The 19,381-nt window shown below is 42.2% G+C and overlaps 1 pseudogene; it reads left to right on the forward strand.

Moving 5' to 3' along the window:
* The first annotated feature begins 2,977 nt into the window (after positions 1 to 2,977).
* On the forward strand, positions 2,978 to 16,497 carry LOC147433784 (uncharacterized; annotated as a pseudogene).
* The last annotated feature ends 2,884 nt before the right edge of the window (positions 16,498 to 19,381 follow it).

Consider the following 19,381-nt stretch of genomic DNA (forward strand, 5'->3'; position numbering starts at 1 on the left):
GAACTGTCTTTAGCCATCCATGTCGGCGTGGATGGCTAGAGAGAGTTTCTAGGGACAAATGTTTTCAGAGTTTTATAGCTTCTGTTAGAACTGGCTGTAGCCATCCACGCCGGCGAGGATGGCTAGAAGGAATTTTTGAATGTGTGAATTTAGCTATAGATACGCTCTGTCTTGAGATTTTCAGAGTTGCATAGCTTCTCTAAGAACTGTCTCTAGCCATCCACGTCGACGTGGATGGCTAGAGAGAGTTTCTTGGGACAATTTTTTTTTCAGTGATTCATTCTCAATAAGCTCCCTCAAGATGTCCACGCTGACATGGATGGCTAGAAGAAATTTCTCAAGATAAAATTTTATAATTATGCATGCTTTCTTTAAATCTGTTAGCTGCCTCTTGTTATCCATGCCGACTTGGATGTTTTGGTGGATGATCAATAAATAAAGTTTTTAATTTTTTAAATTGCCTCTAGGCATCCGCGTCGTCATGGAGTCCTAGAGGTAGTTTCAGTGAAGTAAATAAATTGGTTTTTGTTGTGTTTTGCAAGTCCTTCAATTCGTGGACGAGGTCGCAGAGGGAGACGACTCTCTTCGACTCAGGCTTCAAGTATATTAGAGAGCAGTGATCAAATAAGTGCAGTATCTGTCACTGATATGACAGAAGGTTTGGAGACACAAGAAGAGGAGATGCAAAGTCAAGACTTGGGGCTTGGCTCCATAAATGAAGTTGATGAATCTCTTGCTCCACAAGAGGCATGTTTACAAATAGTGCCTTATGTTGTAAGAGCTGAAGTAGCAATAGATACTGAGACAGGGGATGAGCACAAGCTATACATGCATAGAGGACAAGATATTCTTCAATGTACTCGCATGTTTAGTTGTTTTGATTGTCCACCGATTCCTTTATGTCGATTGATCCCCTATGCAAGGGTGAGAGGCTTAAGAGATGATGTTAGTGGATTGAAATCTGCTTTTGCAAAGGAGGGCTATATGCAAGAAAAAGGATCTTTTATTGTTTCAATTTGGAATTGCAAGAAGGAGGAAGCTTATGTTACAAGTATTTCCTTTCTCCACTTTGATCTTTTCTACTTTTTGTTTCTACTGTGTTTTTTGTTGTTCTCATAAATAGTAGTTGAGTATGCTTTTCTGTCTATGCTTATCTATTTTGCAAAGGACCTTCTTACTTAATGGGACCCAATATGGGTTGATATACATAAAGAGTTTGAAATTGAGCTTTCTAAAAGACCAAATCTTCAAGCCCTTTCTAATAAAATGTTCTACGTTTGGGAGGGTAATCATTGAACGGTCGCTTGGACGGCTGCTATTAAAGAGAGATTCTCCACTGATCGAGAGAAACATTGTAGTGTGCTTTGTACAGTTATTGACCCTACACGAGTGCCAGAGATAGCTCTTCTTAGTAGCTTGCAAAGAATGAATTTGTAAGTTTTATGACTTTCCATATATTCTATCAAAAAATGTCTACGTTATGTTTTTGACTATGTATGTATTGTATATGAACTTGGAATAGCATGAACACACATGCTCTTGTGGTCACCCATCTTAGGGATGAGCTTGTCAACTGCTCCCACATTTGTGCAGCATATCATGAAGCTTATGTAACAGGGCTTCCAGAAAAAGATCAAAAGTTGATTGCTGCAATACGTAAGAAATACTCGAAGGGTGTGGAGCCTTGGTATCCACTTACTCGTCGATACTTGGGAAAGCTCTTATACGATGTAAGTGTCTTTGGCCTAATTTTTAAGAAAGATCTCGTGTTTGGTTTTTTTGAAAATTATGTGTTTTCAATTGTGTATTGAAGGATAAAATATCCAATTAATTGAGCCAAAGAGTATGTGCTTGTTTTTTTGCAAATTATTTATTTTTAAGTATGTGTTGAAGGTTCAAATGTCCAAGGAATTGAGCCAAAGAATAGAGCAAGCTAGGCAGACAATGACAAATGAAGAACTTATAAAAGAGGAGGAGAAGATATTGAATGATTTAGCACTCAAATATGGAGAGCGTGTTGGAAAGGTGGTTGAAATATTTTTGTTTAGGTATTTGCACATAGTGTAATAGCTGTTTAAACTTGGTTTTTTACTCGTTGCTCAAATACTGCAGTTACTAAATATTGTTGATCCGAATCTTGGACCGGATTGGATGGTTCGAGTTCTTGCACTCAAGTGGGGTCCTGATAGTTGGGCTACACTTGAGAAGCTGAACTTGATTGCTATGCATGATGCTCCTGTCTTGAGCAAACTGCTATGGGTTTCCTTGCTTGAGGGAGACAAGATTACTATAGCATCTTATGGTTTAAAGAAAGGAGATCATGTGTATCGCATGTAAGTGAAGTTTCTTTTGACATTCAAGAATCTTTGATGTACGATTGCTAGTTTTTTGTGATTGTTTTAGTTTTTTTCTCATCTTCATTGTTATGTAGTTGGATTCATAGAGAAGGCCTTCTACAAAGGATATTTGAGAGAGCCACAAAGTTTGTGGAGGACTTAACCAACATTGTTGGTTGTATTTTGTTGCCTCATGATTGCTCTCTTGCCTCTTACTTTGAGGAGCTCAAGTTTGAAGCACGATCCTATCTTTTTCCTTTGGAAACCTCTCTTGAAGCTAAGACAAAACATGTTGACAAGCAACCTATGAAGAAAGTGGACACAGTACGCATGGCATCTCAACGGCTAGCCTATAGGTCAAGCTCATCATACTTTTATTTCAATCTTTTCATAATTACAAAGTTTGTAGTGATGTTATTTTGTTTGATTGTTTTAGATTTCTATTATCCTTTGTTGGAAAAGGCTTTCTTCCAGGGATTCCATTCTTAGCTAAGCAGTGGGCACAACTATCTACTGGGGAAGAATGCATGTACTCCCCTTCCATACATAAGCTCACTACTTGGGAGATGGAGACATGCCCATGGTGGATAGACATGGCTTCTGGGCATGTATTGGCGAGAGAGAGAGAGCTTCACGATACTATGAGAGTTGGTGGCGCATCCGTCGATGTGCCTCTACCTCCTAGAGTGAATGAGGTAATATCAGGTAAATGGTTACTCAAAACAGACTGAACCATGATTTGTTGAAGAGCTTTAAACTATCTTCTTTCTTGACTTATTTGTTTTACATACTGGTCATATTGTGTTTTATTGCTTTTTCTAAGCTACAAATACTACTCACAAGGGAAAGGAGGTGATTGTTGAGACTAGGGTGGATGAAAACATGGAGCGAGAGCATGGTGAACTATCACTTACGATGCAAACGTTTGTGTGTTCATTTATTGGAGTTAATTCACTTTGTTTAGCCTCTTGTATTGCAATAGCTCATGGGGAGATTGTTGCAAAGAAAACCATTTCTTTTGTCTACATCGTTGATATTCCCTTGTCTTCTCTGTCCTCATTGTCTGACTCATGATGCATGGCCATTTCTGGGGACTACATAGCCATTGCTGGTGATTTTAGGGCCGGTGTTCGACATCCGGCATGGATTCGTGTTCATGAGCACATGGGATCTGCACGCTTTGATGGGACCTTGTGCGTGCGTGGTGGGAGAACAGTCGCATGGGCTGCTGATTTTATTTTTTTGGATCTTCCCTTTGGTGGTTCCCACTTAGCCTCCCCTGTTGTACCCCTTTGGGATGTTTGTAGTGAGGATCATGTTCGTACAGGCATGCAACTTGCATATTCTACTTTGTCAGACTCTGGGTGGTTGTTGATCATTGTCTCTATGATAGGTTTGTGCTTCAATCTTAATTTTATACAATACTTGTTGATATTTTTGTTGTATATTTTCTATTGTGACTTTAGAAACCTCTTGCAGGAGATACCATTGGCTGGGTTGAGAGATTTTGTCGTGCATCAGAGATGACTATTCATCGTCGCATTGTATTCCTTCATCATGGAGCTTATGGTTATGGTAATAGCTTTGGTGGTCGGATTGAGGTAATGCTCTTCTACATAATTAACTTCTTTGTTTCTCATTTAGGTGTATTATTGTTATTTTTATTGTTCTAATTGTCTATGTGGTGGTGTAGTGTCATTGTTCTCTCTTACTTATGGTGCATAGGGTTGGCATGCAACCACCTTGCTTTGTGGTTGAGAGAACTCCTCTATTCAATCGACTTGGCATGCAACCTTTGGATTCTTACATGATGCACCATCTTCCAGAGTCTTCTCTAGCGAGATCATCATCCGGGGAGCCATGGCGTGGTGGCTTGCAACGAAGTCATTCTTTTATTGCATGTTTTGTGGAGCTTCTTTGTAGGCCTGGAGGTCTTTGTTTGGAGTTGGGATGTGGTACATCACCCGTATTGGCAGCATGCTTAAGCACAGGCCGGGTGTGTGCAGCAGTCAACAGTGACGACACTTTGATTTCAGATTATGTGCAACCATTACTTCGCCCTAAAAAGCGGAGCAGAGAGGGGGCCTCCACCTCTCTTGATGTTGATGATGTGGGTGACATGCCTTCGCGTGTCAACCCCTTTGATGACTAGTGAGACTTCATCTTACACTTCATTTTCCCCCACTATTTTATGTTTCCATCATACTTTTATGCTACTTTGTCACTTTTTGGTATCATTGATTGTTCAGTATTTGAAAATTATGGATAATGATTCAAACACCAATTTGAGATTTCTTATGTTTCAATGATGAAGGTTATGTATTGCTTACATGTGGATTATGAGACTTACCTTTTTCTTTTTGTATGGAAGTGTGTTGCCAGTTTATGCTGAGGGGATTGCAAAAACCATGGTTACTGATATACGATACGATTTTGACACCCACAAGAAGTGTCAGAGGCGCAATGTTTTTATTGATGACGAGTGTGACTCTTCATAGCCATGAGATAGAACCGTAGCATTTCTTGTTGTTGTTAAAGTGTAGAGGCATGACATGTTGCTCTCTATATTCCACTAAATATTCCACTTGTTATCTTATAATCCTAAAGAAATCTCTCTTTTTTGGTTATAAGATATGACAATTGTCTCTTAATATAGTTTAGAAACTTTCTAGATGTATGAGCATTGTTGACTAAATTTAAAGTTAGAATTAAAATTATGGTGGTGAATGTAGTTGTGGATCATTGCATGGTTTGTAATAGCTTTGCTACCTGCTTGGGTTTCTCATTGCTTGACATCAAGCCTCAACTGCACAAAAGAATCTAAAGTCTAATTTTGAACAATGCTATTGCTACGATTACTTAGGGATTCTAGAAAAGATTCTCATTTTGAACAGTATTATTGCTATCACTTAGGGCTTTAAGTAGGATCTTCATTCATCTTTCTTGACAAAGCCCATTTGGTTTCTTTATTCTTTGCTCGGATTTTCCTTCGCTCGACAATTCTCGCTCGCCACATGGTAGGACTCATGGCAAGGATGGGCTATTGGGATACACCAAACATTTGGAAATGAGAGGATTGAATGCGGAAAGGCAAAGAAACTTCCTAGTGATGGAGAACATGCAGCTGAAGAAACTTAATGAAGCATGCTCTCAAAAGATTTCATCAAACAAAGAGACAATCCAAGGCCTTGAGAAGAACATCACAAGTTTGCGAGAGAAAGACATCGTGCTTGGTAGTCAAAAAAGAAAATGAGATCTGTGCAACATTGAGAACATGAATATTGGTAGTGGTGGCCTGAAAAAACGAATACGAGCTTTAAGGTAACTCAAAGTTTGTTTTTGCTTTTGTATCTTCAATGTGCTTCACTAAGAAATGGATACACTTTTCTATACATGATCATAATGCATGGTGCTTTCTTGGCAGGTCTTTACTGCATCCAAACTCGAACGGTGCAGGCTTCAATGCCGGAGTGCATTACAGCCGTCTAGTTCCAAAAGAAGTAGTTGAAGAGATGATAACTCAGAAAAAATGTTGTAAGTTGAAAGCGAGGCTCCTTACCTCCTTTATGAACGAGAAAGGCTCCTTACCTCCTTCATGAACGAGAATCAGTTGGAACCAATGGAAGTGCAAGCAATACTTGATGAGAGCGGCATCTCGCAGATGCGATAAAGGGCACTCTTCAAAGCATTAGCTAAAAAGTCTCAAAATAAACTACAGAGAGGATCATTGCTGCCAAAGCCATCACATGTAAAGGGTGCTCGCCGACACGTAAACGATGAGGTGTTTGAGAAACTTGGGTCACCATTCCATATTGAAGCAACGTTCTTAGGCAAGGGCGAGAGAGAGGTACAGTTTAACGAGCACAACAACCTCTTCGTTGATCTTGAAGCATTGCAACGGTATGCAGTTCACTTCTTTGACATCAGTCGAGAGGAGTACGGTAGGGTTCTCAAGTTTGTTTTGAAGCTCGACGACTGTGAGGTCCTGAAGAATAAGAAGCTGGAGAGAGTCACCATTACCCTCATGAATAGATCTCTAGATCCATCAATAACGAAAGAGGATCCACGATACTTTAGCGTGCAATCCGAAAACAACATTCTAACTCTAGGATCATTTCAGGTATACTTCGTTCACTCTATAATAACAAAAATATTGATTATTTGGTTGTTGATTTTGTGTTTTCGTTTTTCACTGCAGGTTGATAAGGAAATTTTTGAAATCCTCGATTGGGTTTTTAGTCAAACCCAAATTCCTTCTATCATCAGTGAACAAAGAAACGGAGTCGTTCTTTGAGTGGAAGGATTTGGTGACTATATAGTGGAATGGCACATGGCAGGTGACTTAAAGACTCTTAAGTGTATGTACAACATAACACACGGAGCAGCTGTGGCAAATCCATTCTTATATTGCATGGCTGATGCACAATCTCTTGAGAGTGTGCAATGGAATAGAGCTCCCAGCAAACATCTTCAAGATAAAACTTTTAGGCCAGTGCTTGATGTTGGGGTATAAAGCCCAATGTGGTCGCCCAGGTAAGTGGGCGGGCCGCCAGGTATGTACACATATTCTTTCGTAAAAACCTAATAAGAACTCACTATGCTCTACACATTACAGTAGAGCGATTTTACCATATCGTCGTGCTCTTCTTCTCGCACTCTCTCTCGCGTCGCACTTCCGCTCGTACTCCTTCAACTGGTATCAGAGCTCAGATCGAGGCTCGGGGCAGCATTTGCAGGTAGCCAGAGTCACCTGCTCAGATTGGAGTGAGATTCAACAGGCGAAGACACGGCCCCAAATCCTGTGGGACAGCCCAAAGGGCTTGGTGTTCTCAGGATTTCATTCTGAGGTCATCTCGGCCACCGTTCGGCTTCAACAAAGTTCTGCGCAAGCCATTTTCGACTACGTGGTCTCGGCAGGTGCATATCCGACTCTGCAAATTTGGGGTTTCGGCCTGCAACTGCAACTGCTGAGGATATCTACACTTCCAGAGTGCTGATTTGTGGCTGTCTACACAACAAAGAACGGCTCACAGTTCTTGGAGGCGTGTCACATACGACACGGGTGCACCTACACACAGACTGTAAGTGACATCCACTAGTTCATCAGTTAGCTTGTGTTTGCTGCTTGATATTCCAGATTTCATCCTGACATTGCAGGTACTTCCACATGGGATGTATTGTCAGAGATGATGTATGTCTATTGAGGGTTTGCTGGCTGTGAGTCACGCAGCAAGCAACCGCCGCAGCGGTTACAGCATACAGTGGGAAATTTGTGGATGTATGACTTTGTGGGAAGACTATGTATAGTCATATTTACTGTAGCCTTTGTTGAGGGTTGAGTGAGGTTTTATTGAGGTGGGGGATTCTCGAATGCTGAGAGCCTTTCGGTGATACAGGTCTTGGAGCGATCCCTCGAGCACCCTTAGATAGGCAGCTAGGATGTATTGACTGTGAGTTAGACAATTGGGATTGCATCTTTGCTTTACTGCCGTTGAGGCATTGTCACAGTCTATGTTACAAGACAGTGACACGACAGTGAGAGACAGTACAGGTGCAGGACAGGTTTACCCACAGCTTACAGTGTTAGAGAGATAGTGGTTTTTTGAGCTGTTTTTGGTCCGTTTTTGAGTGCAGCAATGCCATTTTACAAAGGAGACTCTGCCGAAATTTTTTCAGAATCTGAAGCTTTCTTGGTTCATTTGACAGGTTGATATTGGTTCAGAGGTCAGTTTACAGGGGAAACTCTGCCGAATTTTTCCCAGGAAAGTAAACTATTGTGAAGCGTAGCTATGGCTGGATCACAAGACACTGCTCTTTACAATATCAAGAAGCTGGATGGAACCAATTTCCCATTGTGGAAGAAGCAGATTTGGCACGTGTTGGTACAAAAGAAGCAGATAAAACCTATAAAGCTCAAGGGGATAAAACCAGAAGATATGGACGAAGATGAATGGAGCGAAATGGATGAATTGGCACTTTCTACCATTATGCTGACTTTGGCAGAAAGCGTTTACTTCAATGTAGCAGACGAGATGTCGGCTTATGAAGCATGGACAAAGCTGAGTGATCTTTATGAGAAGCAGAGTGCAACTTCACAGGTATACTGGCTTAAGAAGCTTGTTGACTTGAAGATGAAAGAAGGGACACCTATGTCCAATCATCTGAATGAATTCAACACCATCTACAGTCAGTTGTCAGCTCAAGGTGTCAAGTTTGATGAACCTGTTAGAGCTATGTTCCTGTTGATCACATTGCCGGAAAGTTGGGACACTTTTTGCATAGCTTTGAGTAATTATGCACCTCCAGATGGTTTGACCATAGCAGGTGTAGAAGGCAATCTGCTTACTGAAGAAACCAACAGAAAGACAATGGACAAAGGCAAAGGATCAGCCTTAGTTGTCAGGGGAAGGACCAAAGAAAACTACAAAGGTGGAAAGAGGGATCAGTCTCGTAGCAAGTCCCGCAGTGCTAAAGGCAAGAGTGACATAGAATGCTACCATTGTGGCAATAAGGGTCACATGAAAAGAGACTGCAGAGAATGGAAAGCAGAAAAAGGCAAAGAGAAAGCAGAAGACCATGGTGAGAAGAACAAGTCCTCAGTGAAGATTCAAGAAATAAATGTGGCAAACACTGTTGCAGAGGATGACAGTCTAGTGTCAGGATATATCTACTTCTTGAAAAATACAATGGACTCAGCTCTTCTTACAGCATCTGATGGAAATGCACGGAGTGACTGGATTATAGACTCAGGGGCATCAATTCATCTGTCTCCAAACAAGGAGTGGTTTACCTCTTATGTGACCACTAAAGATCATGTTCGGCTAGGCAATGGGCAGACATGTGAGATCTTAGGTGTTGGAGATGTTCAATTGAAGTTTCAAAATGGCTCTTCTTTCACGCTGAAGAATATGAGACATGTTCCCGCAATTACAAAGAGGTTGATCAGCACAGGTTTACTTGATGATGCTGGCTACGTCACCACTTTTGGACAGAACATGTGGAATATATCCAAGGGTTCTATGACAGTAGCACGTGGAGTAAAGTCTGGAGGACTTTACATGATTTATGTATCAAATGTCTCTAAAAATGTAATCAATGTAACCGAGCAGCCGAACGTTTCTTTGTGGCATAGCCGGTTAGGACATATGTCCAAGAAGGGAATGGAAATCTTGTCTCGTTTTTGTTATTTGCCTGGCTTGTCATTTAATGATTTTGAATTCTGTGAACATTGTCTGTATGGTAAGCAAACACAGCAACCACATAAGCATAGAAGCAGTAGAAAAGATACACAGTTGGCACTTGTTCATAGTGATTTGTGTGGACCTATGCCTAACCTATCTCTAGGGGGAGCTTCTTACTTTATGACATTTATAGATGATTACTCGAGGAAAGTATGGGTTTACTTTCTCAAGCACAAGGATGAAGCGTTTAGTGTTTTCAAAACGTTTGTGACACTTGTGGAGAATCAGAGTGGCAAGAAGCTTAAATGCTTACGCACTGACAATGGTGGAGAGTATGTTTCAAAGGCCTTTCAGGACTTTTGTGAGTCAAAAGGTATAAAACGTGAACTTACTGCTCCTTACAATCCTCCTCAAAATGGTGTTGCTGAGGGGATGAATAGGACCATACAAGACAAGGTCAGAAGTATGTTGTGTAATGCACAACTGCCAAATGGGTTTTGGGCTGAAGCTGTATCAATAGCTATTCATCTTATAAATAGATCTCCTAGCAAGGTTTTGCAGAAGGATTCAATGGCAGAGATGGTATGGTTAGGCAAAATGCCCTCATACAAGCATCTCTGAGTCTTTGGCTGTGAGGCATATACTCATGTTCCAAAGGAATTTAGGAACAAACTTGAGCCAAAGAGTAGAAAGTGCATGTTTCTAGGCTATGGTAATTCTGGTGATATGGGGTATAGACTTTGGGATCCCGAATCCAGAAAGGTTATCCGCAACAATGATGTTCACTTTAATGAATCCAAATATCATTCTAAACCAAAGAGGGTTGAGGAGATTATAAGATTTGTCTTCCAAGAAGATGGACCTGCACGTGCAAGACAAAATGTCAGGGCTCGAGAGGAGCAAGGACAGGATAGAGTGGAACCACAGGGTGTGGCTAAGCCTGAGCCACCTATTGTGCGTAGATCTGGACGTATCACGCGACCTCCTGATAGGTTTGTTCCATCTATGAACTATGTCATGTTGACTGATTGCAATGAGCCTTCATGTTACAAGGAAGCAATGCAAATGAAGGACTCCTGGAATTTGCAATTGGCCATGCAGTCAGAGATGATAGCTCTGCATAAAAACCAAACATGGAAGCTAGTTAAATTACCACAGGGCAAAAAGGCTCTACCTTGTAAATGGGTTTACAGGTATAAGATCACCGCTCATGATAGTCAGCCAAAGTACAACGCAAGGCTTGTTGCCAAGGGCTTTAAGCAAGAACAAGGCATTGACTTTGATGAATTCTTCTCTCCGGTGGTCAAGATGACTACATTGAGATGCTTTCTTGCATTGGTTGCCATATTAGATTTGGTGTTGCACCAAATGGATGTCAAGACAGCGTTCTTGCATGGTGATTTAGATGTGGAAATTTACATGCAGCAGCTAGAAGGGTTTGTTGAGAAAGGCAAGGAAGATTTGGTATGCCAGCTGTTAAAGAGTCTTTATGGCTTAAAACAATCACCGAGGGCATGGTACCATAAGTTCCACAAGTTTATGCTTTCTCAAGGCTACAAACATAGTGAGTTCGATCACTGTCTATATACAAAGAAGGCTAAGGATGGCAGTTGGCTGATCCTTATTTTGTATGTGGATGACATGTTGATTGCTGGCAAGCACTTGGAAGAAATTTCAGCTTTGAAGTCAAAGATGGCAAAATCGTTTGACATGAAAGACATGGGTGAGGCAAGTCATATACTTGGTATGCGCATTGAGAGAGACAAATCAAAGAAGTTGATTTGGTTATCTCAAACAGAGTATATTGACAAGGTTTTGCAACATTGCAATATGGAGAAGGGAAAGGCATTGAGTGTTCCATTGCCACCATATGTGAAACTTAGCAAACAAGATTGTCCTATGTGTGAGGAAGAACAGGCTGAAATGGATAAGATTCCATATGCGTCTGCAGTGGGTAGTTTAATGTATGCAATGATTGCTACTTGCCCAGACATTGCATTTGCAGTGGGAGTAGTAAGTCGATACATGTCAAACCCAGGCAAGAAACATTGGGAGGCAGTGAAAGGAATATTGAGATACTTGAAAGCTACAAAGAGTATGCGCATATGCTATGGGAGTCAGGAGCTAAGTGTAAAGGGTGTTACAGACTCAGATTACGCAGGTGACTTAGACAACCGAAGGTCTACGTCAGGGTATGTCTTTACATTGGCTAGTGGAGCAGTATCATGGCGTTCTAGATTACAAGATTGTGTTACTCGGTCTACTACAGAGGCTGAATATGTTACAGCATCAGAGGCATGCAAAGAATCGATTTGGCTTAATCGACTAGTGACAGATTTGGGAATCAAAGAAGAGATGCCTGTGTTATATTGTGATAGTCAGAGTGCTATACAATTGGCTCGCAATCCAGTTTATCACTCAAAGACAAAGCATGTGGATGTGAAGTATCATTTCATCAGCGAAATGCTCGAGGATAAGCAAATTCATCTTGTCAAAGTTCACACCACAGAAAATCCTGCTGATCTACTTACAAAAGGACTTCCCTCAGAGAGCTTTGCGCATTTTCGCAAGCAGTTAGGTGTAGGGTAGTACATCACTTCTCTACATCTCTTGTATATTAGCTTGTATAGTAGCTTCTCTCACACTTAAAGTACCACATTGGACTTTACGTGGGAGGTTGTTGGGGTATAAATCCCAATGTGGTCGCCCAGGTAAGTGGGCGGGCCGCCAGGTATGTACACATATTCTTTTGTAAAAACCTAATAAGAACTCACTATGCTCTACACATTATAGTAGAGCGAGTTCACCATATCGTCGTGCTCTTCTTCTCGCACTCTCTCTCGCGTCGCACTTCCGCTCGTACTGCTTCACTTGATATTCCTCTAAGTAGAGTTCACGTCTGTACACTTCATGCACTCTGTCGAATAATTGAAAAGGTGGATCATTTGTACATATGTTTTGCATGGAAATTAAAGCCAGAGAGTGAGTCAAAAAGAGTGATCAAAGCATTAGAGGGAGTGCTCTCAGACATTGGTTTGCATGGAGGCAATGTCAAAATCGAAGAGGACCCTAAGATGTCTCAAAGTCGTTACAAGGTACCTAAAAAAGCACTGATAGGTGGCGTGAAGGCCAGAAGGTTTCTTGGGTTTAGCCTCAAAGATTCAGATAGAGAAGAAAGGAGAAACTTGTTCAGCAAATGGAAATAGTTACATAAAGTGGTTAAAGACAATGCTGGTGGTGGGGCAATCCAAAATCACAAAATGTGTGCAAATCACTAGATAAAATTTTCCACTACGTTGAGCAGCATTCTTGGGACCAAAGTAAGCCCACATCATTTCAAGCAGCCTTGCTGGATTGGAAGAAGGCTCACCTTACGGGGTGGGGTGGGCAACATATCACACATTACATGGTGGGTTAGCATTCTATGTATACAATTTTTTTTTAAATTGTACTCTACCGACCATTTTGTTTTATTTCAATGCAGTACATATTGTTCAACCATGGACCATATTTTGCCAAGACATACAGCTAACTATCAATATGGTCCACACAAGGCATGGAAAAAACCCACTACATAGCAAGAACAGGTTATTTTAAACACACTAGACATGGGGGAGGAACACCAATGGACTTATAGAAGACCAATTCATAGAGCAAGGAAGAAGGAGCTTCTTAAGAGTTCAAAAATTACAGTACCTTTACAACACATCCGCAAAGAGAAGAAAGAGATGGCTTGGGGAAATTCACATGCGGGGGAGCTCCATGCGAGGTGGCGATAGTCACGAGTCAGGAGCGGGAGAAGATGGACCTGAGGGAGAAGATGGACCTGAGTCCGCCGTCGTTTTTATCCTCTTTGATGCACCTCCTTCTTCCTCACTTTGTACCTCTTTGATGTGCAAGCTCTGTAGACAACCTCGTTCCTCTGTTGATGGCAGCATCCCCACGGGCATTAGGCGTCTTCTTTCCCTCAAAAATAGCCGCTTGTTGTATGGATCTGAGCTCTCCGTGTCTTCAACCCCTGCAGCCAGAGTCTGAGCTGTGTAGAACATGAAATAGGGAGCTCTGAGTGCTTGGAACCCATACCCAATGCCAAAGACGCGTAGAGCAAACTATTTCTCAATGAGAATTAGTCTTTCTGCATTTAGTGGGAGGGGGTGCCCACCACACAATCTTGTAATAACTTTCATTGCAAACAGTGGGAACTTTGCATTATCCTCGGAGTATTCCTCGTGGTATATTATGATCTACAAAAAAATAGTAAAGCATTTATGGGCCGTAAGTGAGATGAGTACAATTGCCAAGTACTTGAATTGTTTCTACAAACCTTTTTGTGGTTGAAACACCCGATGTAGTGAGACACACCACATTCTTGCCTTGTACTCCAGTGACAAGCCCTTGCCGTGACCCTCCCGCTCTTCTAAGGAAACTATCATCATACACTAGCACCTGTCAACAAAAAGATTGATCATGATATTTTATCACTGGGCCATCTCCAATACCATCTGAATGCCTTTAAAAATTACCATCTAATCCTCATCCATTTCCAGCGTCAACCTTCCCCACAAGTGAATAGACTGACTATTCATTACCTGAGCTCTGGGTGCCACGGGCCTACCCATGTTTTCCAAGCCAAGTTGTTTTGTTGTCAATTGAAATTTCTCATCTGTTGGCAAATTAGCCTCTCCGGACTTCGCTTCATTGAATGTATCTTTGATCAGTTTCCACTCTGAAGTAAACTGTGAGTCGTGGACAGCTATATCAGCAACAATAAGATGTTGGTCCACTCCATCATCATCCACAAATCCCATGTCTGCCTCACAAAAATTCACAATTGCAGCTAGGCAGTAGTGCTCCCGTATATTTAGCTCATGCATGATATTTGTGAGAAGAACGTAGTGGGTGTCGCCCGCCATAGCAAAGCTGGGAGCACAATTCAGAGGCAAAGTCACTTCCTTATTTGGGCTTTCTTGCTTGCACCCTATTGCTGCATTTGCAAGAGAAGCAAGAGTTAAGCCCGCATCAAATGTTTCCTTTAATACCTCTACTCGCTCTTCTTCTGGGTCAAACTGCACCTCCACATCCTCTACCTCTTCCTCTGGCACCAATGGACAACTATCGAAAGTTGTGGACTGGGAAGTCTCTGACTCATGATCCGTCTGCAAGTATAAGTAACAGACAAACCCGTGGTAGAATTCTACAAAGCGACACTTTTTGAAGTGCTTCATACACATGTCTTGTACAAGCAGTGCATTGGAGGGACACTTTTCTAAACTGCGATTCAGTCTCCTTGAAGCACTCTTGTCAGGGTCAAGGTCGGCTGGGTGCACATATCTCATGCCATCAACTATCATGGAATTGTCACAAATGACTGCCTCATATTGTTGCAAATGGGTTTGTAGGTACTCAAATGAGCAATCTATAATCCTCTGTATAGAAAACTCTGCATTAAACATTCCTGATAGTTCTGGCGCACGATGATGAGCACGGGCGTTGTATAAGAATGTGAATAGTTTTTCTTCACATGTATCCTCGCCCACAACGTCTGTCTCCAAGACTATGATCCCCATGACTGAAATAAAAAGCAATCCAAAACTACTATTGAAAATTGTTCTGTATTTGGTGTCATAACCAAGCGAATATTGAGCCTCGAGTATCCCTCAAGGTCTCTATTCGCTTGGTTTGGTCCCGTGTGCTAATGTTATAATAGGTAACGTCACTTGAGTCAGAACCAGGAAAATAGGGGCCCCAAGAATCTCTGGAGGGCCCTATTCGCTTGATTCTGACCCAAGTTGAATTTTCGTTGTACCCACAACGTCTAGCTCTAGGACTATGATCCCCATGACTGAAAGAAAAAGCAAGCCAAAACTACTATTCAAAATTGATCTATATTTGGTGTCATAACCAAGCGAATATTGAGCCTCGAGTATCCCTCAAGGTCTCTATTCGCTTGGTTCTGTCTCATGCGCTAATGTCATAATAGGAGACATCACTTGAGTCAGAACTAGGCGAATAGGGGTCCCAAGAATCTCCAAAGGGCCCTATTTGCTTGGTTCTGACCCAAGTTGAATTTCTGTTGTACCCACAACATTTATCTCCAGAACTATGATCCCCATGACTGAAAGAAAAAGAAAGCCAAAACTACTATTCAAAATTGGTATGTATTCGGTGTCATAACCAAAGCAAATATTGAGCCTCGAGTATCCCTCAAGGTCTCTATGTGTTTGGTTCTGTCCCATGCGCTAATGTCATAATAGGTTACGTCACTTGAGTCAGGCGAATGTGGGCCCCAAAAATCTTCGAAGGGCCCTATTCGCTTGGTTCTGACCCAAGTTGAATTTCCGTTGTACCCACGTCCATTCGGAACAGGTGGATTAGAACAGAGCATTTAATGTTATCAGTAATAGATATATAGGCCTACTCACTCACTATGTCCAAGCATAGCATTGAATAACAACTCACGCACGATCACATAAGGAGTAGTTATTCCAACCATGCGGTGCGAGACTTCTAATCTTACCCTAACGACCACTCTTTGGCCCTTGGAGTGTTGTTCCCATTGTGCTCTAACGCCGTAACGCAATGGCTTCAGTGCGCACATAGTTAACAACACACAGGAAGGGGAGAGAGAGAGAGAGAGAGAGAGAGAGAGAGAGAGAGAGAGAGAAAGAGGGGGGGGGGGGGGGGGGGGGGGGGGGGGAGAAATAACCTGTCTCTGCAATATCCAATGGCGTCGAGTTGGATGGTGATGTCGCAGGTCGCTGAGTGCAAGTATCAAAAGGTGGCTAGGAGGAAGAGGAACAAAAGGCGAAGGCAAGGACGATGGCGACACGGCAGCAAGGGACTCAAACCAGTGGAGGTCGCTCAACGCAAGAACACAAGAGGTGGGCAAGGGGAAGAGCGCAGAAAAGGCAAAGGCAATGGCGATCTGTTTGTTCTACTTGGAGACAGAGATGGCGACTGCAAGGGCGATCGATGTCTAACTCTAAACGCATGATCACGAGAGGTGGCCAAGGGGAAGAGCGTAGAAAAGGCAAAGGCAACGACGATCTATTTGTTCTACGTCGAGATGGAGATGGAGATGGTGACTGCAAGGGCAATCGGCATCTGACTCTAAACAGTCACTCGAAAAAGGCACGTGGGTTGTGCTCACAAGGACAACCAGTAATAAATGGGCTCAGATTCCCATGCAGTACGATCTACCAACCACAATCTCGGGTGTAATCATGCGCATAAGTGAAGTTCTCACCCTTGCCGAGGTAAGCATTCTAAGTTTAGAGGCAGTACCCCCGCCAAAAATTTTAACTATACCCTCGTCCCAGATGAGCGCTCTTCTGCCTCTTTTCGCATCCTCTCCCATCGATGCTACGCGGTAAGCAAACCATCTCTTTTGTGCTCCCAACCCTTTTTGCACATCTCTCTTACTCTCAAGTGCTCCTCCTTTTTGTGCATCCTCCTCTTACTTATGTTCTGCAGTGCTTTAGTGACGCAAAACTCTACACACAGTGAAGAGGTATGCTACTACATTTTTGTGCACTTGTATTTTTTGAGGTCAGTACCAAGAGAATAAGGGAAGGTAAACCCTGTTTGTTGCACCTGTTCGCTTGGGACTAACCATCATCTTTATTAATGATGTTTGCTATTACACTTTTTTGAGGTCGGTACCAAGCAAATAAGGGAAGGCAAACTTTTTTCGATGCACCTGTTCGCTTGGTACTGACCTCAGAAAATATAAATGATGTTTGCTATTACACTTTTTTGAGGTTAGTACTAAGCGAATAAGGGAAGGTAAACCCTATTTGTTGCACCTGTTTTTTTTTTAATACCAAATACGTGTTTTGAATTTATAAGGGAGAAGAAAAATTACAACTTAACAGCCATGGAGGGGGATGAGAGTTAGAAAACACTAGGGACATGCCCAAAGGCCAAGTTTCAGACTTTACAAAAAGTGGTCTACTAATTTTCGGGGGATACAACTGGCAATAAACAGTTAGAAGTTAATCATTTTTCTTCACAGTCAGTCTATCTCTTCCTGAATCTTGTTGGCAAAGTTTAGGGGCTTCCTCATATTTACTGGCTAGCTCAAGCACTTCATCCTTCATCTCCTATACCCGATTATAGATAACATCTAGAGAGCCATTGTCGTCGAGAAATCCCTGCAGGTCTTCAGACCTTCTTGCATCCAGAGAGTCTTTGAGGATTGAGACTCTGTGCCTGTAGATCCTCATTTGTTCCAGCTTGAGGTTAGCATCCTGCACAAAGCATCCAGCAAATAAGATCTTCAAACTAGGAGCTTGAAAATTGGAAACAAAAAGGAAAGAATTTTTGCCCTAAACCTATTTCAAAAGTCAGAGAGGAGGCCAGGTGAGTCCCCTAAGAGTAGTTGTTACCACCCTAATTGGTGGCCAAGGGTTTTGACTAAGGGGGAAAGGATGGGGGTGTTGGTTTCGCAATTGAGGAAAAGGTGTGGGATATCTTCCACTCCTATCCTATACCTGAGGCAGGTAGAATTACCAGCAGTTAACTCGAGGATTGACTCCAGTGTTGACAGCATCCACTCTCGGGTTGTGTCGGTGGAGAATGCTAAGGGTACCATCGGGGGAGGACCAAGGGGGGACCTCATGAGGAGGGCCCGGATGCGGGCCTGCTAGCACAGCGAGAGTGTCCCTTGGAAAGGCATCACCACTTTTCCAAGCTTCCTGTAGTTGCTCCGCGAAACCTTGACGAAGGTTCTGAAAAAGCTGTTGGTTAAATAGACTAGACGGACATGCCTGAAAATCAGGGCCTAGGTTCTGGCTGATGAGTGGTCTGTGAGGTGGTGGGTTGGAGTACCGCCATGCGCTTACATGAGAGGTAGACGTGGGAGGGAGAAGCAGGGGTACCACCCCCCCTAGATTAGGGGAGGTGATGGGAGGGCACGACATGACAATTAGGTCATCATGGACTCATCTTGAGTTCACTGGAGCTCTCGTTCGTCTACTTCACATTGGTATTTTGTTTCACCTGTTCGCTTGGTACTGACCTTAAAAAATATAAATGATGTTTGCTATTACACTTTTCTGAGGTCAATACCAAGCGAATAAGGGAAGGCAAACTCTGTTCGATGCACCTGTTCGCTTGGTAATGACCTCAGAAAATATAAATGATGTTTTCTATTACACTTTTGTGAGGTCAATACCAAGAGAATAAGGGAAGGAAAACTCTGTTTGATGCACCTGCTCGCTTGGTACTGACCTCAGAAAATATAAATGATGTTTGCTATTACACTTTTCTTAGGTCAGTACCAAGCGAATAAGGGAAGGCAAACTTTGTTTGATGCACCTGTTTGCTTGGTAGTACTGACCTCAGAAAACATAAATGATGTTTGCTATTACACTTTTCTGAGGTCAGTACCAAGAGAATAAGGGAAGGCAAACTCTGTTCGATGCACCTGTTTGCTTGGTACCGACCTTAGAAAATATAAATGATGTTTGCTATTACACTTTTCTGAGGTCAGTACCAAGCGAATAAGGAAAGGCAAACTCTGTTCGATGCACCTATTCGCTTGGTACCGACCTCAGAAAATATAAATGATGTTTGCTATTACACTTTTCTGAGGTTAGTACCAAGCAAATAAGGGAAGGCAAACTCTGTTCTATGCACCTGTTCGCTTGGTACTGACCTCTGAAAATATAAATTATGTTTTCTACTACACTTTTTTGAGATCAGTACCAAGTGAATAAGGGAAGGTAAACTCTGTTTGTTGCACCTGTTCGCTTGGTACTGACCTTTTCTGAAATCTTAAGTCCCTTGTGCTGACAAATGACATGTTGTTTTCTGTTATGCTATTTGTAGAGATGCCTCGTGCAAAGGCCACACCTAGAAGAG

The sequence above is a fragment of the Adiantum capillus-veneris genome, chromosome 19 (assembly GCF_014529385.1).
Source record: "Adiantum capillus-veneris isolate H3 chromosome 19, ASM1452938v2, whole genome shotgun sequence".
Lineage (NCBI taxonomy): Eukaryota > Viridiplantae > Streptophyta > Polypodiopsida > Polypodiales > Pteridaceae > Adiantum > Adiantum capillus-veneris.